At 36.9% G+C, this 23,684-nt stretch overlaps 1 protein-coding gene across 6 annotated transcripts in view; it reads right to left on the bottom strand.

Moving 5' to 3' along the window:
* The window catches only part of INPP4B (inositol polyphosphate-4-phosphatase type II B), a 778,265-nt gene that overhangs the window by 625,607 nt on the left and 128,974 nt on the right, over positions 1-23,684 (bottom strand). For all 6 annotated transcript variants that reach the window (XM_045466827.1, XM_045466836.1, XM_045466862.1 and 3 more), the window contains exon 2: positions 17,560-17,622. The gene's annotated coding sequence lies outside the window, so the exon portion shown is untranslated. The remainder of the gene's footprint in view (positions 1-17,559; positions 17,623-23,684) is intronic.

Raw genomic sequence — 23,684 nt, 5'->3', positions numbered from 1 at the left:
TTCTGCTTGAACAAACTCACTGAAATTGCTCTTAATAATGTCACTGATGGCCTTCTATTTGTCAGATTGAATGTACTCCATTTCAGATACATTCATAGCTGAATTCTCTGCAGTGCTGAACATTGTTCATATATCTTTCTTAAAACTTACTGGCTTTGTCTTGTGTGATACCATTTTCTATATGATTCTCCTCCTATCCTCCTGGTGCTTCCCTCTAGGTTTTGTTTTCTTGTTCCTATCCCTCAGTCTTGCCCTGAAATGCTGGCATTTCTGCAAATCAGACCATGAGCCTCAGAGATGCCACAACACCAAGACTGAACTTTATCTCTGCTACTTAGCACCTCCAATACTACCTCCCTGGCCCTATTTACTAGCATCTCTTACCTGGATTATTGCATTAACCTAATGACTGGTCTCCTCTTCTGTCTATGCTCAAAAAGTGTCCAGAGTACCCTGGTAAAAGGGAAGTCAGACCATCTCATTTGTTTGATCAAAACCACTCACTGGTCCCATGACCTCTTTCAGGTCTTTGCTCAAATAGCATATTCTTAGTGAAGAGCTCCAAGCCTCTCTCCTTTTTTTGTTTAATGTTTATTTATTTTTGAGAAAGAGAGAGACAGAGACAGAGTGTGAGTGGGGGAGGGGCAGAGAGAGAAGGAGACACAGAATACAAAGCAGGCTCCAGGCTCTAGGCTATCAGCATAGAGCCCAACGCGAGGCTCAAACTCACAAACCGTGAGATCATGACCTGAGTGGAAGTTATACACTCAACTGACTGAGCCACCCAGGCACCCTCAAGCCTCTGTTCTTAAATAAATAATTTTACTGCCACTACAAGATGCCCTGTCCTCTTTCTCTGCTTTAGTTTCCTCCATAGCCCTTGTATAACATACTATATGATCGTTTATTTTATTTACTATCTGTCTCCTTTTATTAGAATATAAGATCCAAAGGAGCAAGGATTTCTGTCTGTTTTGTAGAATACTGTATCTCCAGCGCACCTGGACAGCTCAGCCAGGTCATGATCTCACAGTTCATAAGATGGATCCCCCACATTGGGCTCTGCACTGACAGCACATAGCCTGCTTGGGATTCTTTCCCTATCTTTGCCCCTCCCCTGCTCATTCTCTTCCTCGCTCTCTCTCAAGATAAATAAATACCTTGAAAAAAAAAAAAAGAAAAAGAATACTATATTCCCAGCATCCAGAATTGGTGGCCCATATGAGGAGACCAATAATATTTACTGAAATAATGAGTGACTATCATCAATCATGTATTCTTTTTATGATAATAGGCCTCAGAGTACACATAGACTACGTAACTTCCACACTGTACTATGTAGTTCTATGTGTAATATGATTTTTAAGAGGGTTTTTAGCTATTAAGCAAAAAAATAAGAGATATTTATAGAAATCTGAAATTCATAGCCAGATCTTTTAAATTTATTTATTTATTTTTGAGAGAGAGAGAGAGAGCAGGGAAGGGCAGGGTAAGGGAGAGAGAGAGAGAGAGAGAGAGAGAGAGAGAGAGATTGAGAGAGAGAATCTCAAGCAGGCTCTGCACTGTTAGCATAGGGCTGGATCTCACAAACCATGAAATCATGACCTGAGCTGAAATCAAGGAGTGGATGCTTAACCAACTGAGCCACCCAGGCACCCCTGGAGCCAAGTCTTAATCCTATGTTAGCAGTGTTCCTTCCTGATAACCCTATAAGATGCAGGTACCTATATGTTGCTCTGGTTAAACAGATAATACAAATGACCTAGAGATGCTAGGTCATCACACACATAACCACTTCTATTGGCCTAAAGAGTGTGAAAGATAGTTCAATTTCTTTCCTTTATTTTCTTTTCAATAACCCATAATTATGCAAAAGGAGAAAAATAATAAAAAAATTATTTTTCCCATGAAATATAACTAGACTACAACCTTAATTTTTTTTTTCATTCACTGCTATTGCTATTTAAAAGATATTTGCTCCTGTAAAAGAACTAAATGAACCATTAATATTTTTCCCTTAATAATAAACACTTTTCCTTTCATAGAGAGATAAAAAGAAAAAGTCAGTTTAATCTTCTCTCTACTCCCCTAATTCATCCCCTTTAATTTTCACAAACTTACAATCCTCTCACTTAGGTATTACTATTATTCCCATTGAAAAGATGGAGAATTAAGACATGAGACTAGAAAGTCTGTTCAAGGTCATGCAGCATGCAGGTATCAGGTAGAAGAGCTATGGTTTGACTCAAAGACTTAAGGCATGGAAGGGTAGGGGGTTTATGGGACAGAGGACATATGAGAAATGTGATTGATGGTCAGGAGGTAAGAGCAAAAAGAGAAATCCAAGCATGATCCACAGGTGTCTGGCTTAGGTGACTAGGATGGTTCTTCCAGTGACCTATGGGAAGAAGAGGTTTAGAGCACAAGTTTATCAGATCAATTTTGGATATAAGTTTGAGGTACCTGTGGGAATATAATTTTGAAGCTCAGGACTGTGCCCTGGGCTGGAGATACAAATGTGGAACTCAAAAGCATTTAGACAGAATCCAAAATTATAGATGCCAATAAGTTCACCCAGGAAAATCACACTGCGTTTGTCAACTAGGAAATAGTTAGTTATCTGAGAAAGAAGAGTTTTACCAGAATGAGAGAGTTAATGAAAGATTGTTGTAGTCCAAAGAGCAATGGTTGGTAGGGAAGCAGGGCAGTGAATGTGACCTATTCTTTTGAGAAATGGTTATTTGCAGAGGGGAAGGAAATGATTGAACACTATCTGGAAGTCACAGGAGCTGTTAAAATTTTCTTCAGCTGATCGTCTCCCTTTTGACACCTTCTAAAAATTGACCTTTCTAGAAACATAACTCTGAAAGTCTCATGTCCTCGGAAAGACTTTGCCAGATATGACTGGCCATCCTCCAACTTCCCAGGAACCCTCCTGAAACAGCCCTCTTTAGGAAACACTCCACATTGTGGCCTCTCCCACACCATCAGGGTCTTGGGATCCTGTTCATTAGGTAAATTAGTCTGTATGGATGAATGTTAATGGTAAAAATATTACTCTTTTTTAAAATGCCTATTTGTTAGTTTGTTTTCCTGTATTTTTTTAAATTTAAATTCAAGTTAGTTAAAATACATCTTGGCTTTAAGAGCAGAACTCAGTGATTCATCATTCACATATAATACCCAGTGCTCATACTGAAAAGTGCCTTCCTTAATGCCCATCACCCATTTAACCCATTCCCCCACCACCTCCCCTCCAGCAACCCTCAGTTTGTTCTCTGTATTTAAGATTCTCTTACGGTTTGCCTCCCTCTCTGTTTTTATTTTATTTTTCCTTCCCTTCCCCTATGTTCATCTGTTGAGTTTTTCAAATTCCACATATGAGTGAAATAATATATTTCTTTGACTGACTTATTTTGCTTAACACAATACCCTCTAGTTCCATTCACATTGTTGCAAATGGCAAGATACACACACACACACACACACACACACATCCTCTTTATCCCTTCATCAGTTGACAAGTTGACAGACATTTTTGAGAGAGAGAGAGAGAGAGAGAGAGAGAGAGGTGTAGACAGAGAGGGCAACAGAGGATTTCTGCCTCAAAGTGGGCTCTGTGCTGACAGCAGAGAGCCCAATGCAGGGCTCAAACCCATGAACCCTGTGATCAGGACCTGAGCCAAAGTTGAATGTTCAACCGACTGAGCCCAGGCACCCCTGAAAATGTGACTCTTATCAGGTGACTTCTATGTTGAAATAAGCCTTCCCGGGGATCTGTATTTTATTCTAAAGCATGATTTCACAAAGTGTGCTTCACGAAAGCCTAGTACTACTGGATGCAATCAGTATTACCTAAAATATACTAAAGTATAGAAGGTTTCATGGTCCACTAATTTTAGGAAATGCTGGGCTAACCAAAGTTAAAAAAAAGTTTCTTTACTGAAGGATTTTCAGAGACTAATATTCAATGTGCATCATAAAACTACAGGAGAGACACATACAATTCAGCATTTCCCAAAATTACCTGATTTTAGGTTTTTTTTTTTAAAAAGTTATCACATGGGTCAGAAATTTAGGAAGGTGTCTTCCTACAGGAACAATGCTAATGGTAGTTATTTCAGGCAATGTGACAAATTAATTAGAGATCAAAATCAGCATCACTTCAATTATACCAGCTATCACCCCATTGGAGCAGCCACATTTTCTCAACTTCACCCCACTTTCAGCTCTTTTCTCACATAATGGCATTAATTTGGGCAAAATCACTTTTAATGGGAACGGAACTTTCTTTGAAAGTTGAAGTGTTTGCTTTCCCTTTTGATCAACAAAATTCTATGGACTGAATTTTAAAAACTGGGATTGGGTTTGTGGTGTTTTTTATTTTGTGGTGTACACAGTGACGGAGTACAAATGAGATAAAGTTGATGAATAAACTTGTTGATCGTTGATATTATTTCCCTGCTTCTATTTGCTTTTTTTTTCTTTTATAGCTTGCAAGCTCAGTTGTTACAAGGAAAATCAATAAACAAGCTTTCAAGGAATCTTATACCCAGGGAGAATAAAGGCCCGTTTGCCTTGAAGTTATTCTTTTTCTTTTTTAAGGGAGTAATATCCGCTCCACAGCCCGAGTTCACTTTCAAGTCAACAGAAACCCTGTGTGCTTATGAGGACTCTCTGCTGAGAGAACAGAGCCCCCAAGTATTTTCAGAGGGATATCTTTTGTTACCAGGATAACTTTTGTGAATTGAATTGTTCTGAAGTCAGGCAGGATTGAAAAAAAAGGAACCCGTGTGGCCAAGAAAATAAACTATTGTCCACAAGTTGAGGAGATGGAAAAGAATGTAGGTAAGGCTACAAAAGACAGCCTTTTCATGTGAATGTAAATGAAACATAATTTTATTAATGGCACAGAGACTCTCTGCCCTCTCCTGGAACTTATACCTAGGAAATAGAGACCAGATCCTTTAGAGTTCTGTTCTTTGTCAAGGTATTTTTGCCATCGCATGACAGTAGTTAAAGGAGTTGACCTTGGACCACATGTGTGAGTTGCAAATCTGAGCAGCAGCATTCAAAAAAACGTAGTAAGATGATAGAAATATTCTAAAACTTTTCAATGCTCAATATGTTAGCCAGTAGTTACATATAAATATTGAATGCTTGAAATGTGGTTAGTGTAGATAAAGAACTAAATTACCAATATTATTTAATTTTAATTAATTCAAATTTAAGTAATTGCATGTGCCTAGTGGCCACCATATTAGCATAACACTGGAGAATGAGAGCTGAATTCAGATTCTCAGCCTTTTAATAAGCACATAGAGTAACATGGATATCCCCCACTCATGTTCCCTGGTCATTTCCTTCCAAGCAAAATTACATCACAAAGCCAATGGCAAGAGTCAACAACAACAACAAAAAAAACGTCCACATCTACTTGGCAAATCAGTACATTTAAATAAAGGCATGGGTAAAAGTAGAATGGTAGTCATTGTGCAGGAAGAGGGTCTGAGACGTGTTTTAGTAAGAAAAGAGAATCCTTGAAAAAATATATGCACCCCTATGTTCATCGCACCATCATTAACAATAGCCAAGTCATGGAAACAACTTAAATGCCCATTAACCTATGAATCGATAAAAACTGTGGCATACATATTGACATTGAAATATTACTCAGCCATAAAAAAGAGGATGACATCTTGCCATTTGCAACAACATAGATGGACTTTGAGGGTATTGTGCTAAGTGCAATAAGTCAGAGAGAGAAAGACAAATACTGCATGATCTCATTTATATGTGGAATATTTTTTAAAAATGAGCTCATAGATGCAGAGAACAATTTGGTGGTTTCCAGAGGCAGGGGTGAGAGTGGGTGAAATGGGTAAAGGGGATCAAAAGGTACAAACTTCCAGGTATAAAATAAATAAGTCACAAGAGCCTAATGTACAGCATAGTGACTATAATTAATAATACTGTATTGCATACTTGAAAGTTGCAAAGAGGGGCGCCTGGGTGGCGCAGTCGGTTAAGCGTCCGACTTCAGCCAGGTCACGATCTCGCGGTCCGCGAGTTCGAGCCCCGCGTCGGGCTCTGGGCTGATGGCTCGGAGCCTGGAGCCTGTTTCCAATTCTGTGTCTCCCTCTCTCTCTGTCCCTCCCCGGTTCATGCTCTGTCTCTCTCTGTCCCAAAAATAAATAAACGTTGAAAAAAAAAATTAAAAAAAAAAAAAGAAAGTTGCAAAGAGTAAATCTTAAAAGTTCTCGGACACACACACACACACACACACACACACACAAATTCTGTAACTATGTGTTGGTGACAGATGTTAATTAGACTTGTGGTGATCATTATCCAATAGATTAAAATATCAAGCCATTACTTGAAACTAATATAATGTTGTCTGTCAATTATACCTCAATAAAAAAGAAAAGAAAAAGAAAAGAGAGTCCTGAGAAAGAGCTACTGGATAAGAATGTAGTGTTAGTGTTGCAGTTATCTATTTGCTGCCTAACAAATTTCCCCACAGTTTAGTGACTTAAACCAATGACGTTTGTTTTGCTCATGAATTTTCAACTTGGGCAGGGCTCATGGGAAGATAGTGCATCTCTGTTCTGGTCATCATCACCTGAATTGCCCCAAGGCTGGGAACAGGGATCACCTGAAGGCTTGTCCCCACACCTGGCTAGAAATAATGCTGACTATTGGCTATAAAACTATCAGCCAGAACACATTAAAAATGGATACTCCATGAGGCCTGGACTTTTTTCACAACATGATGACTTGATTCCAAAGGCAAGTGTCCAGAAAGAGAGTTCTTTACCCTCTTTATGACCCAGCTCTGGAAGTCCCATAGCATCACTTCTGCAGTACTCTGCTCATCAGAGAAGACACAAAACCCATCAGGTTCAGGGGAAGGGAAAATAGTGTTCACCTTTTGATAAGGAATGCCAAGGAGGTTATGGGAAAGCACATGAGACTAGATATATTGCTGTAGCCATTTTTTTGCAAACTGTTTTGCTTAACTATTTTACAGTTTAGTTAAATAGTTTAGGCTTCAAGTAATAGAAGCCTTAGTCAAACTAGACTAACAAAAAAAGAAATTTATTATTTTAACAAACTGTTAAGCTTAAAGTCTCAAGTGTATCTGCATCCAGTGGCTCAAATGATACAATTCATCTTTCTCATGCATACTAATCATTCTGTGTTTCTCTCTTGTCTCTTTTCTCTCTGTCTCTCTCTCTTTTCAACTGCCCCAGCAACTTCTACAAATGGCAGAACAAAAGATTACTGGCAATGCTAAGTCAACATCCTGACAGGAAATTTTTTCTTGGACACCAAGTCTCATAGAAGGACTGTGATTAATTTGTTTATAGACACCGTGCCTGGCCAATCCTGGGTCCTGGAAAATGAAGTCCCATTACAGGCCAGGTAAAGTTCACAAGTTGACACTACCAGCAATTATTTAATCTCACTGAATTTGGGTTTTCACACATGTAGACAGGAGATTCTGATTGATTGATGGCAAAACTCACTCCCGTTCTCCCCTCTCCTCTATCTGACCAATTGCAATGTGATTTTGTAGCTTCTTTCATCCAATGATGGAGTCTATTTCCCTGCATCCTAGGCTAACCGTGAGATTTAGTTTTGGCCAATAGAATGTGATCAAAGTAACTTTGTGCCAATATTGAGCATAGGCCTGAAGATCCCTTAGGCATTTCTGCTCTTTTTCTCTCAGATCCCCAACACTACCATGAAAACAAGCTCAGTTTAGACTGTTGAAGGAAGAAAGGTTGAGTAGAGCAAAGCTGAGTCAGCCCAGTTCTCCCAGCCAAACTCAAAGACACATAAGACAGCTCAGCCTAGATCAGCAAAACCAATCCACAGCTGACTTTTCAGCTGTCTGAAGATACATGAGCAAACCCAGCTAAAACCACCCAATCTGCAGACTGTGCCCTTGAGTTTTTCTCCTTGTGTGTTTGTTCCACAGCGTCACTATGACAAATATGAAACCATGATGCCAGCAACCCCTAAATCTTAGAGCTGTGTTTAGAACAGTGCCTGACATCAAATAAGTAGTCAATAAATATTTGCTATTATTATTATCCATAAATGCCAGTACCACATAGAATATGAGTGGGCTTCCTAAAGAAAAAAAAGTTTCCAAAACTAAACTCCAAAAACAAACAAAATTGAAAAAATGAGATACCTGCCACATGTTTCATGTGCTCTAACAAAGAGAGAATATTGACCTATTAATTTTTTAATAATTTTAATAAATCTATAAGAAAAAGTAAGCATATAATGGGAAACACTTCACTTATTGTCAGTGCAGTAAAAGTAGATGATTTGCAAAGCCTTTCACATATCCTGTATAAATTTCTAATATCTGATATATGCCTAGCTATCACACCACCAATTAGATAAAATACCAAACTTCTTCCTTGCAAAAGAGACAGTAACATTTTCATTATATTATTAATTGCTGTTGTTAACAATATTTATATCAGGCCAAAAATAAGGACAAGAGTAATTTTATCTCTCCTAGTGTTTTCCAGGCAGAATAATTCTATGTCTGATACTATTTTGAATGGTGGACTTTAAAGAGATAAATACATTAGCTCCAAGAGAACATTATACCTTACCTTTACAAAAACTAGAGACACACATGACTCTGAGCCTCACCCTTCTGTGTGAGTTGTGTTATTGTGGGAGAAGAGGCTGTTCTCTCATAGTGACCCTTCTCCGTCTGCTCTTTCAGGTAAGTCACTCATCCAGTTACGTAACTTCAGTAAAACTCTGTCACAGTTTCATTTCAGCTTGTAAATTCTCTTGTGAACTCAATTCTATATTTCCATTTCTATTTGACTTTTGTACTCAGATGTTCTGCCATTTCCTTTCTCAGTAGGTCTTAATGTGAATCACTGCCTCCCTGTCCAATGTCCACAAAATACATGTATGTTAAGTGATAACTCAATGTAAATAAGGATCTAGTTCTGTTCCTTACACATAACAAAAACAGAATAAGTAGTAATTATCACTAATTTTGTCATTACTTTTATTTTCTAATTTTGCCTTCACAATATCCCTAGGTGTGGCTATGACAAGTATTATTATCTTATCTGTTAATTATGAGTATAATATACCAAGAGGATAAGATGCATAGGTCACCAAATCTGAAAGTACAAGTAGGGTGGCAGGTAGAGTTGCAAACACGTATCAGTAAGATTAATAGTGACTGCATGAAGGACAGTAAGTTTGAGAATAAATCTAATGAAAGTGAATTTTCAGATTCATTTAACAGAATTAACAGTACTTAATATATATTTAGCACTTACTATGTGACAATAGCTATTGTGAGTGAAAAGTAATATCTTAGGTGTTCCTGGGTGGCTCAGTCAGTTGAGCAAATGACTCGGTTTCAGTTCAGGTCATGAGCTCACAGTTCATGGGATGGAGCCCCACATCGGGTTCTGTGCTGACAGTGTGGAGCCTGCTTGGAATCTCTCTCTCCTCTCTCTCTTCTCCTCCACCCCCAAATAAATGAATAAATCATTTAAAAAGTAATATCTTAATATTAGCATTGACTCAATTATTTAAGCATTTTTTCATGGTTTTGTAGAAGAAACCAATACGAGACTCTATGGGTTAAATAGCTTGCATTCAGTCTAGTACCAATAAGCTAATAAATCACCAATAGGGAATTTGAATATAGATCATCTCGTTCCCATAAGTGTCCCTATTACACTTTTCTATCTCTGAAGTGAAAAATGAAAAGACAGATACGTAATGGTGAATGAAAAGTCATCAAGGTAGAAATATGTAAATCTTACACAGGGTGGGTCGATCATTGTGCATGGGCTATGAGGTAACAGCTGGGTGAAGAATCAGGTGGAAATGAGGTTGGGAAGGTTTGGGATGCAGCATCGGAAAAAATGACCCTTGATTTTCAGGTTGAGGTGTTTGAATTTCTGGAACAGCCTGAAGGGAAACTGACCCTCTCTATACTTTAACTTAATCTATGTCAGTGGATGGAAAAATGAATATGTTGAGGAAAAATGCACTGGTGCAAATGGAAATAGGAGTTCATTTCTTGATGGAGAGCTATTTAGAGTTTATTTAGCATTGGCAACATTTCTATTCAAAATACTTCCTGAACATCTGTGTCATTTAATATTTGTAAAAGATAAAGAAAGAGACAGATTTCAGACAAATGCTCTGGTCACATCTCACCCCTAACCTCTTCTAGAAGGTTAAGTGCTGGAAGCAGAGGATGAACTGCTGTATATCAAGACAGTGATGTGCTTCAAATGTTGAAAGGATCTTAACTGAACATCTGGCTAATGATGTGCCTTCCATTTATTAACTGCACTTATTCATTGCACCTGCTCCACGTGAGGAATGTACATGGGTCAAGTAACTGCAGCATGATTTAAAACGTTTGCCTTACCACCTACAAACATAATTAAAGGATAACAACTGCAATCTTGGGGGGAAATATTGGTAAGTCCCTTTTACTAGTGGTTCTACAACAGAAATGCAAAAAAATAAGAAATTTACTGATAATCTATTGAAGTCAAACCAATAATTCTCAAATGTAACAACTTCAGTATGAAAGGAAGTACTTTTTTAGTTTATGTACTAGTTGAGTTAGCCCCTACCTCACTACACCAACTAAATCAATTTTTAAAACTCTTAAAAGTGATGAGAGTGTAACATTAACATTAGTATCTTCCTTGGTAGAGCTGGTTTTAGGAAAGGAAATATTTTCATAATTCTCATTTCCAGCTTTTCCTAAGACATATATTTTTAAATTCACTGAAAGTAGTACTTTTCCAAGGGAGAAACGTGGGAGTAATACTACCTTTTTCAAGATTATTTAAAAATCTGTTTGGTACTTGATCAACTAATAGTTAATCACCCGAGTTCTAATTCATGACTGAAATCCAACAGATTAGTCTGAATCATTCTGCTAATGTGATTCTGATTTGATCAGATATTAATTGCATTATTTAAAATAATGGCCAGGGACACCTGGGTGGCTCAGTCAGTTGAGCGACCAACTTCAGCTCAGGTCATGATCTCACAGTTTATGGGTTCCAGCCCCATGTCGGGCTTTGTGCTGACAGCTCTGAGCCTGGAGCCTGCTTCAGATTCTGTGTCTCCCTCTCTCCCTGCCCCTCCCCTGCTCATACTCTCTCTCTGTCTCTTTCTCTGTCTCAAAAATAAACTTTAAAAACTTTAAAAAAATAAATTAATTAAAAAAATAAAATAATGGCCAACTTTGGCCAATACTATAATTTTCCTTTTAAACATTTTTTTTAATATTTCTTTTTTGAGAGAGAGTGGGAGAGGGATAGACAGAGAGGGAGACAGAGATCTGAAGTGGGCTCTGCACTGACAGCAGAGAATCCAATGCAGGGCTCAAACACATACACCATGAGATCATGACCCGAGCCAAAGGCAGATGCTTAACCGACTGAGCCACCCAGGCATGCCCTATAATTTTCTTATTAATTTCTGGAAAAAAAATTTGAGATCATTTTACCTGCTAAAATGGACTAAACAATTATATGTATTATAATTCATGGAAAATACATATTTTTTTCATATTTCTAAGTTTTCCTTGTCTACTGGTGAGCAAACACCTCTAATACTCTTTGGCATCTATCAAAGCGTTCTGAGTGTCTTATAACAACAGAGCACAGATCCAAGAAAGGTTAGACATTGCTAAATAAATAGCACACAGATGTGGATGCTAAAAAATTAATACCACACAATCTTCTGATGGGCTGGAGCATCAAAATGCTTCCACAAAAACAGAATGAAATAAACCCAAGCACAAATACTCATGTAATCGTGACATAAATGAATCATAAAGCACTGAAACAGAAGTTTAGAGATCGGCATCTAGTACAACTTCTGACAAATTACCCAGCTCCACACATAGTTCTTATGTCATCTCATCGGTAGAGATAATATTGGAAGTAAAAGTAACTTGTTACATGTGAACAGAAACAAGTTTAAAAAATAATTTCAAAATATTTTATGATGTTTGTAATCCTTCTCATAACTCAAAAAACTACCTCTTACGTTTTCAAAATAGGTACTTATTATTCTCAGATAAGATGTTCTAATAAAGTACCAATTTGTTGTTGTCATTATGAGTTAAGGCCACAGGAACCCTAGGAGGTTGCTGCTGACATCTAGTGGCATAATTTTTTAAATGCCAAATTCATTAAAAATATATAACTAGGGAGAGAAAGGGACAAACATACATACATATGCACTTGAAAACTCTAGTGGACACCCCATGTCATAAATTATTTGCCTCTGCCCACACTACTGTGCTTCCAATTATTTGCTCCCCTTCCAAAGTAATGTTAGTACTGTAAATCCAAAGAAATGAGAATTAACATATATGCTGAAGCCTAAAAGAACCAATTCCCTTGAAGTCCTTAGTCCTCTACTGGGAATTGCCAAGTCCCAGACAGCCCCAGTTCCTAAAGACCCTGTTCCAACCCCAATGGTCACAATTTCATCTCAACTTCCCAAATAACCATAGCCCTCCCCAACTCCACACCTTGTACTTGGGTGCTTTCAAGATGCTACCCTAAAGAGACTACTGTAGAGCTGGGAATATGTTATTTCAGGCTGCATATCCACAAACATACACACATATTCAAAATGGTCACATACTTCCTAGGCATGAGGTTCAACAATTATTGCAAACTTAAAAATAGCTTTCAGGGGCAGCTTTAATGGTTTCCAACAATCTACATGAATGATGGTGAAAAGAAGAACACAGAAGAAACTGAACTTGGGAAAAATGATGAGGAGCATAGAGTATGCTTCTATACACATGTAAAAGGATTTATTTTGTAGTTTATGTATGTATGTATGTATGTAAGGTGCATGCATATGTGTTGCGTGTGTGTGTGTGTGTGTGCGTGTGTGTGTGTGTGGAAAAAGAGAGACACTCTCAAGTTCTGCACATACCTCACTCTAGCTAGAACACTTACGAATATAGTAGGTAAACACTGACTTAATGAATGAACAAATAAATGAATGAGGTGACAAATTATAATATAACTTTTTTTCCCTACTGGTTCTAATGTGAGATATGCAGTAGGTAGTGTCCTTAAAAGGAAGGATTTTGCTCTTAGGGAACAAACGCTTTAGTTGAGTAGCTCAGGTTAGAATTTTCTTCAATGACATGTGTAAAGTGTCAAAAACAATGGGTGATAGAACTGGGCAATCTTCTGTTGGTGAAGAGAGTGTGTTTCAATAGTCAAAAATGATTTGTTTTACAAATTAATGTATTTGAATTTCGATTTCACTCTCATTGTGAAGATGTGATAAAGGGAGAGTGGGTTCTCAATTAATTAATTAATTAATTCTAATTAATACAAGACATAGCTAAATTATAAACCTCATAGTACAGAGAAATATTTTAGCCTTTAAACATTCCTTTAGTGGAAACCATGGAAATGCAAGGAGCTCATTACTTCACTCAAAAGTGGGAGTAACATTGGATGGCAGAAGAATCTTCTTTTTTTGTTGTTTTTTTTCTTCTTCAAAATCATATTAAAGAAAAGAAACCCCATGTCTGTGTATCTAGATGACTTTACTAAGAGAATATGGGTTAAGGGAGAGATATCGTTGTAGTATTATGAGGAATTCAAAAGGCATCTTAAAGAGAAGTTTTAAGGTTATGTAGGCTTGGGAATACGGGAGAAATATTGGGCATTCAGAGTGGAGTATTTATTCAAGAATAAAGAAAGACAATAATGTTTAAAGTATGTAGTGGAGTAAGAGAGAAACAAAGTAAGAAATAAAGACAGGGAATTGATGGAAGAACTTGAATATTACTTGCCGGAGTTGATTCTAGACAGTGCTATGCCTTGTAGTCTTGGGAGTTTTTAAATAGCTCTTAAAAGATGGAGTATCCCACAGAATCTAATCCTAAGAAGAGTAAAAAATAACAAGAACTTTTCAAATGACAAAAACTATAAAAGCCAAAAAATGCTTTAGAATTTTCATAATAGCTCTTTTTCATGCAAATCCTCTTTAAGAATTACTTTTTAATCACTTCTGTATGAAAATGCTCAGTGATTTGTTCTGTGACTTGCACTTTACTCTTTGGGAGCATACTTTGCCTGTTGTAATAGTTATATTTCTGTAAAGCAATACGTCTTTCACATATTGAACCTAAATCAGGTAATGTGACAATGGCATCACACCTTTTATCACATGCCATAGAAGTATTTCTAACTCTCGTTTAAATTCATGGTCATTAACTTATTAGTTAACCTGTAAGTTTTGATGATTTACTTTCCATTGTTATTTGAGGATAGGTATATGATAAATAATATGAAATATAAGTAATGTAGTAAACTCAAAATATCAGAAGATTTTCATTCCTTTAAACCTCAACATATATTACATCTATGTTTACAGCCTGTTGAAATAAACCACAATGAAACACATCACTAAACAATTTATTTACAACTTATTTGTTAGTGTTCTTGAACATAACACTATACATTAGCCTTATGACATAATTTATTTTCGATTCTTAAAAGTGTGTGTATACTAAGCTTAGAGCTCAACCTAGATTACATCGACAAAGTGCTGAATCTTGTTTAAAAAATGTTCTTTATTTATTTGGTAGGGAGGGGGGATTCATGTGGGAAGAGTCACAGAGAGAGGGAAAGAGAGAGAATCTTAAGTAGGCTCTGCCCAGTCAGTGCAGAGCCTGCCACAGGGCTCAATCTCACCAACTGCAAGATCACGATCTGAGCCAAAATCAAGAGTCAGACACTTAGCCAACTGAGCCACCTAGAAGCCCCCAAAATGCTGAGTCCTTAATATCTTATTACAAATTCTACAAAAAAAGTTAAATACAATGAAATAAAACTTGACATCCCTACATAATGAAAATAAATTACAGACATGAAATTTTCTTTATGACATTCAATCTATTTCTAGGACATATAAACATATGTAAAAATGGAACAGAATAGGAATCTTTATTTTTGTACATAACCTTACTAGAGGTATGTAGAAGGATATTTTGACTTGGGGAGTTGAAGTAGCATCTCTCTTTGAATGACAAAATTCATAATATTGTGACTAAAATACCCCTTTTAAAAGGGTCAAATGCAGAACTTTCAAGTATGTGCACACACAAAAGTGTCTGCTATTTCAACAGCTTGCTCTCTGAGCTTCATTGCCAGAGTTAATCCTACTCAAAATGACAGTGTTAGTTGTCATGTGCAACTAAGAAAAGCTGAATGGTCCCATTTGTCTAAAAATAACACCTTCACTAGTATGTCTTTAACTTCCACCATTAAAACTTCCAAATGCATTCTAGAAGGCCAGCATTACCCTGATACCAAAACCAGATAAAAACTCCACTGAAAAAGAGAACTACAGGCCAATATCTCTGATGAACATGTATACAAAAACTCTCAATAAGACTAGCAAATCGAATCCAACAATACATTAAACATTGAAATTTCAATGTCCATATCCCATTGTGAGATAATAGAGCATCAATAATTAGCACTCTTTGTCTTATTAACAGGAATTATTTTTATAAGATTGCAAACACCCCTACGTCAATGAATCCAAAGGTCTAACTTAGAGAAATAATGACATGAGCACCATTTCTCCCACCCAAGTTACTCATCCACACCCACTCCCAACCTGAACACAAATGCACACATGCTAGAGCATAAACTCTTTGGAAATTTTGTCAGACCAAAGCACTTGGACTCTAGCCATATATAGGACTGTTCCTTTATTTTCACTTTTGAGAAGCAAATTTTGCTAGTCTGCATACACAATTCTGGAAATTCTACCATGTTAATGGAAATCTTTCTCCTTCCACCCTAACTTCTTTTTTTTTACTACATTCAGTTCAAAATGAGTTTGTCCATCTCTTAAATAAAACAAAAAGGCTAATAAAATGGAATATTAGTATATACAGAGCTCTGAAAAAAGAAAAACATCACAAGAACGCATCCTGGATAGTCTGTGTTCCTTTCATCCTTTATTTTCATTCTAAAGATCATAGATCCTTGAACTTCTTCATTGACTTCATCTCATTTAGTGTGTTTCTTTTTCTCTCTTTACTGTGTTATCCATCAATTTCCCCTAAACAAGCATTTTTCTACGACTTATACCCCAAGCCCCTTACGCCTATATATCATATAGCTCAGCTTCACCATCTTCCACATATTGTTGAGGCAGTTCTCATTATGTCTGTCTTTGGGGAGTCACAGTTAATAGCTCTATTAAGGCAACCCTCAACTAATGACATTAACCGTTTTTAGATATTTTATAGTTTGAATTAACAGTTTAATATAGATAAAATTTGAAAAGAGTGCCTACAATTCAAAGTCCCCTTTAGGGGAGAAAAGTTGCTTCCTTAAAGGGTTTTTACTTCCTTTGAAGAATCAACTGAAAGCCAGAAATAAGTAGAAACACCCCAATTTTCAATCCAACCTATTTTTGTTCAACTGCAAATTAAAGTTCAGAAATAAGTTTTCTGCTAAGGTCCATTAAATTTAAATGCTACCTTTGTTTCAGCACTCATTTGTTTAGGAATTCAAAGAGTTGTCAAAAATAAAACCCAGTTAGTTCCAATTAGCATGCAGCCTAATATACATTTCAATCATTCTATTATTTGTTTTCATATACATATAGTGACATCCTATCCTCACAGATAAATGAGTAGATAGTATTGAGAGATGGGTCTAGTTCCCCATCACAATTCCAACCTTTCAGAAGCATTTCTAGAAAAAAACTACTTTGAGATAGCAGCTCTATTCATGAAACATATACGCATTGTATATCTGTGTCTATACTCACACTTGTTTACATGTACATGTCATTAGAATATTTGCATGAGCATTCATATTCTTAGTCCAACATATGTAAATAAATCACACAGTAATTTGAAAAATTTAACAACTAAATAGGCAATCTGTTAAACATAATCAGGCATGCTATTCAGCAACTGTATGATATAATACAATCTTCCAAAGAAAGTATGTTTTGCGCAAGGGTACCTTTTTTAAAAACCTGATGAAATTTTCTAGGAATTTGTACCCACATTTTTGCAGATTCAAAAAATATGTAAAGCCATCTCACTAATGCTTAAATAAAAGGAAAATCTCATCACCATAACCTGATAAATAATCTAATTCTCTTATTGTCTACCATTTGTAAACATGGTACACTAATTGGAGCTATTTCCAAAGAGAATGCAATCTTCTAGTCAAGATCCTATTCACATATTAACATAAATGAAAGAAAAATGTCACAAAATTAACCATTATCTATAATGTTTTGATAAGCTAATATATACTTTAAAATTTATTCACTTCACAAATACGGTGATCATCATAAATTATTTCCTATACTTTTCAGGTGATGATTTAATTTTTTGAAGGTTTATTCAATAGCTGAAACCAGTAATCAAAGAAAGCCAATTATTTTAATGTATCAAAGTTAAAAAGACTAAAAAATTTATCAATTCAAAATAAGCTTTACCTTGATCTGATTTTTCATAAAAGACAGCAGATTGCTTGCCAGGTAACACCATTTCCCTGGGTTCTGTGGGCAAAGAGAAAAAAGATTAATAAAAACAGCCTTTCTTTTTACTCTTTAAATACTTCTTGAGGGAGATTCATTAGTAATAAAGGTCAGAGAGGAAAATCATTTAACAAAATACTCAGCTCCATTCAGCAGCTGCCTTGGGAACCACTTGGCTATAAATGCCAAATAATTTCCCCAAAGGTCCCCTCTCTCCTGGAGCTGAGAACATGGGTGACTGTGGCAGATACTAAGCCCTGTTTTCTTTGCTTCTCTCCCTTCTCACATGGGAACAAAACTAGCACTTTGAGCAACAAAAAGCTTTAGCTTCTGCCATTTCAAAAGATAAGATGGAAGCCATGTTGGGACGGAACATTTACTTGGAACACAACTGACTGAAATGAATTTGCAATTATCTAAACTTACTTTTCTCCCTCCTGCAGTGAGTATGGGTTTTAAAATATTCATGAAAGCTTGGGTGTCTTCCTATTCTGTCTTTCCACAAAAGTGATAACATGAGATATTATGGGATGCCTCTGTAAATAATTGCAGATTACCCTGCTCATATGATGCAATTTTAGAGTTTTTCTATGCAGCAACAAGGAGGAAAGCACTTTATAAAAGTCAAAAGCATGAAAATATATCTTATTCCCTCTCTTAGCATATAACAATCTTGATGAATATCCCATAAGAGATTTTATTGCATCATTATCTGAATGTTCAGATTGGAGGATAAATTCAAGTCTGAGCAATAGCTTTCCAGAAAGGAATGTAACATATCTAGGTAAGAATTTTAAATTCATCCCTTAAGAAAGTTATTTGAATGAATGTCAACAGTTAAAAGCATCATTGATTAATTGACTATAACAGTCATTGTAAGAATAGTCATGTAACTGCAATCACTACATCTTACAAGCTATGTGAACTTGGGCAAGTAAATTAAACTGTAAACCTTCACTTTTCATCTGTATCAGAATAATAATTTTTCCTACTCCACAGAGCTGATAAATAAATGAAATAAAAATATATAAAGGATATAGAACTAATAAATGTTAGCTGATATAGTTTTCAATATCATTATTTTCATTGTTCCCTTTTTAAAAAAAATCTTGCTACTTCATTAAAAATCACTGCCTCTGTGAGTCATGTGGTGGAATGATTAAAATAATATCACACTGGACACCATTTAATTTGCACATTTGTTAATGATGACAAAAATAAATAAATAAAGTCATTTTAGGTCTTTGGGCAGGTGGAGAAAAAAGATTTTTCAGGAAGATCAGCAAGCTGTCAACCACTCTACTGCATTGGCTCCCCTTGATTTTGCTAAAGATTTTCATTTAAAGACGTCCTCCAAAATTCTCTTAAAGCAATTGGCCCTTGTGTACTTTTATCAGTACTCAATCCCATTCAGAAAACACCTAGTGAGCCCCTACCGCAAGCCAAGGGTATGGACAGACTTTAGAGAAACCACAATAAACAAAAAGTGACTCAAGAAAAATACAGTTCAGTAGAGGAAACACATCTGTAGACAGTCATTTCGTGTAATTGGTGTAAATGGCAAGTTTAAATCAATAAATGATACATAATGTGTTGGAGCAACAGAAGGTATTGAAAGAACGTTCTGCAGTCAGGAAAAGAGGATTTAAAAAATAATCTTTAAAAAGTCAGTCAGAATAGCTGTACTGATACACACTGGCTGACAAGCAGACCTGTTTGGTCTAAGAAAATGTCACAGAAGAGAAACTTTGCAAGACTAAGTCTGGAAGGCAGGTAAGTAAGGATATGTCTTTCCAGGGAGCTAGGACAATGCAGTCAAAGAACTCGAAGCATAAAAAAGCATGGAGACCAGATTAGCATGAGGGTGACTTCAGAGCTTCCCCTCAATCTCTCATTAAAATGCTCAGAGGATGTCAAAGAAGACAAACACTGGTAACACCACTGGGAGAAAGTAGACAAAATATAAAAAGGTATTTCCAGTAGCTTCCTCCCTAATAGTAACAGATTAAGTAACACTGTTTTACTGAAATGTCATACTGTATATTTTGAAAGAGTAGAGCATATATGACTATAAATAAACGGGAAAGGGACTTTGGTTCGCACCAACAACAGTCCCCAACTCCAAGGTGCTGGAATCAAGCAGACCAAAATCTGCTTAACATCTCTTGTGGGTTGGATTGTGATTGTGCCCACCAAGAAATATGTTAAAGTCCTACACTAGCACTTGTGAACGTGACCTTATTTGGAAAACGGAGTTTTTCCAGATGTAATTAAAATATGAGTTAAGATTATATTATATGGAGTAGAGGAGACCCTTAATCCAATTTGACTGATGTCCTTATAAAATGAGACACAAAGATAGACACATGCAGAGAAGAGAATACCATGTGATGAGGGAAGAAGAGACTGAAGTCAACAAGCCAAGGAATGCCAAGGATTGCTTGGTACCAGAACAACACCAGAAGCTAAGAGAAAGTCATGGAACAGGTTCTCCCCTAGAGCTCAGAGAGAACATGGCCCTGTTGACCCCCTTATTCTGAACTTACAGCCTCTAGAATTGTGAGGGAATAAATTTATCTTATTCTAAGTACCCAGTTTCTGGTACTTTGTTATGGCAGTCCCAGTAAACTAATGCGGCATCTTTTGAGCCAACAAGAATTAGGCCCCCACCCATACCCTGATCATTTGGAGCTTAAAAAATTCGTACAGTTACACTAAGTCAGCAAATAATTCTCAATTTAGAATTTAGAATACCCAGCTACATTAAAAAGCTGATTTAAAGTTTAACTTGTCTCCCATCCATAGCTAGGATCTGCTGCAAGTGAAAACCAACAGCCAATGAAGAAGGATAAGTTGGTCCTATGTTTTTACCACAGGTCCTCTTCCCCAGCCAGTTAACCTTGGCCACGATACCTCTACAATATAAGAGTGGAGTGAAAAAGGGAAGGTAAGGAAAGAAGAGGTAAATGGAGGAGGAAAGTTTACTCTCTATTCACTGAGCTAAGAGAGCTGTTACCTATTTAAAGCTGATTCTCAACTACTGGATGCCTTTCCAGGTTTTCAGTGACTGCTTCCCCTTCTCCAGTCACTGGCCTCCATTCATCTGAACTGCCTTGATATGAGTCATACTGTCTCGCTTTACCACTTACTACATCCACAGCTCCATATGACACTTTCAGCTTCTCCCTGCTGAGGCCAATTCAGCCCATGAGTAACTCTCTTATTGTTCTCTCACATCCATGGATCGTACCTACAGCATAGAGAGCTCTCTAACAAACCCTGGAAAAATGGGTTAGTCTCAATTCAGCACCTCTGCTTCCTCTACATAAACTCTCGCTAGCTCATCTTGGCTTTAGTTTCATCAGAAATTAGTCCACTGTTTCCACAACCACCCCCAAAACTTAAAGGGACACATATTAAACTCTCAGTGAGTTTTGTTGAAGCACCTCTTTTTATCACTGGGAGGGGAAAAGGGGAAACACTCCACCAACCTCCCTCCTTGTGGACATTCCTGATGGACCCTCAGTTCACTCTGAAGAAATATGCCTTTAATCTCTAGACCTCCCACCTCTTTTGGATTAGGAATGTAGGAGCTATCTAACCAGTTCTCATGCTCATACTAGGGAATTTCTAAAAGGTGACCTGTTTTATAAAGCATTTTGGTATCTGATATCTATTGCTTTAAGTAGTCAATAATTTCTGATTTTACATTCTGTGAGATTAGTCTTCACAATTTGAGCTTTAAGAGACTCTTGGGGGAAGCAGCTAAAAATCGTATAAAATGTCTACTAGATACACTATCTTTTTTTATGTTTCTTGAGCATTCCATGTATTTTATATATAAATTCAACATAATACAATTAATGTTATATCTGTCCTATTCTTCAACATAATCTCTCATCTTCAGTCAGGCAGAGTTCTCAATAGCCATGTTGTTCTCATCCAGTTCCACTCTCCATATTATTTCCTTCTGGTTGTGGTTAAATTCTTACTTTTCGGCATGTTCCAAATTTACCACCCTGTCAAAAGTTTAATGCCAACTTCTCCAAAAAGTGATCCCCAGGTATTTTGGACTTAGTTGATTTTGTCATTCTTTGACCTGTGTAGCAATTATACCAATGCCTATCATTTATATTGCCTTCTTGGGTTGTCTTGTCTTGTCATGTCTCCCCATACACCTTTTGCCTCTCACCTATCTTCTTCAGTACTTATTTAAATGCTCAGCACCTAGGAGGAGGTTCTAATAACTACATACTCACTTCTATGTATTAGATATCTATTAACAAAGATAAGACAGAGCTAACTTTTAAGGCACAAATATCTTACAATGTTCCATGACAGAAATTACATAGTAAGACCTTATTGTTGCCATATAAAATTTTTTAAAAAGTTTGAACAAACTAATATGTCAAATAGAACAGAAGCAAAAGACAAGGGAATATGAGAGGTGATGTCCCATCATAAAACAAGGATGTCATTATTTGAAAATCTAATCTATATGCAATGCTTTTGCATTTCTCTATGTTTGACGTCACCTTCCCGACAGGGGTAGCACTTGCCTCAAAAGGATTAAGATTGTTACAAGGTGAATAAAATAAGAGGGGTGCCTGGGTGGCTCAACTGACTAAGTGTCACCCTTCGGTTCAGGTCATGATCTCACAGTTCATGGGTTTGGGTTTGAGCCCTGGGTCAGGCTCTGTGCTGACAGCTCAGAGCTCAGCACAGAGCCTAGAGCCTGCTTCAGATTCTGTGTCCATCTTTTTCTGCCCCTCCCCTGCTCACACTGTCTCTGTCTCTCCCAAAAATAAATAAACATTAAAATTTTTTTAAATAAAATAAGACCACAGGTTTACTCCCAGGAATAATTCTAGATCCATAGCAAGGTGATAGTCTTGAAAATTAGATTTCCTTTAGAAGAGAATAAATTTTGATGCACCCAGGTGGCTCAGTCGGCTAAGTGTCTGACTCTTGGTTTGGGCTCTGGTCATAATATCACAGTTCATGAGTTTGAGCCCCACATGGGGCTCCGTGCTGACAGTGCAGAGCCTGCTTAGGATTCTGTCTCTTTGCTCCTGCCCCACTCACACTCTCTGTCTCTCAATCTTAAAAAAAACAAAATAAAAAATAATTTTTAAAAACACAATCTTAGTTGTCATTAACATATTAGAAGCCAGAACTAGAGAACTAGGTCATGGAGCTATGTGACACCATGGTGAAGAAAACATGGGGTATCATGTAAATGATATGGAAAACTCCTCAGGCTCCAGGGTTGTATGCAGAAGAGGACAACAGATGGAGGAGGAAGAGGTCAGATATCAAGTCCTCATTTCCCTTCTCTAAGTTGAACTCCTACATGAATGTGGTAATAACAACATTAGGACTTGAAGACTACTTTTCAGGGCATGTACTGGAGAAAACTCAAGACTGTCCAAGAAAAACTAGCATTCAGCATTTAACATGGCATGGGAGCAGCTAAGCGGTATTAGAGGAGGAAGGGAAATATCTAAAACCATGAACCTGAGGCAGAATCCCATCATCCCCACAGCCAGTGTATGGTGTCCTGGGAAGACAAAAGTTCCCAACTGCCCTAATCAGGGAACACGGAAGTGCTGAGCAGATGTGATCCCACCTACTACCTTCCCCAAAATGAGATCACAGGAGGCCCATTGCCTCCATAGTCACAATACTGTTAGGGAAAGAGTAGAAGAAAGGGAAGAATTCTAAAAAGCACAACCATTTACCCAGAAGTTGTCTGACTCATCTACCCCTAATAAAAAGGAACTCAAATGTATCTAGTCCAGTGTTATTCTCTTACAGATGAGGAAACAAAAGACCAGATTGGCAGACTCATTTACTCAAGAGATTATACAGATGAGGAGAGATTATACAGATGAGGACAGAAAAGAGGCAGTAATTCCAATTTTTCTAATGCCCGCTGAAATGCCTATGCACTATCCTACACTTTCAACCAGTTTTTCTGTTTATTATATCAGTTAACGCTATTATTCAGTTAATACTTTTAAATAAAATTCAAATTTTGTTTTAAATAAAAATACCAATAATTTTAAATCCATTTATTTTGA

This window comes from Leopardus geoffroyi, chromosome B1 (assembly GCF_018350155.1).
Source record: "Leopardus geoffroyi isolate Oge1 chromosome B1, O.geoffroyi_Oge1_pat1.0, whole genome shotgun sequence".
NCBI lineage: Eukaryota > Metazoa > Chordata > Mammalia > Carnivora > Felidae > Leopardus > Leopardus geoffroyi.
This window is presented reverse-complemented; position numbering and strand designations above follow the sequence as displayed.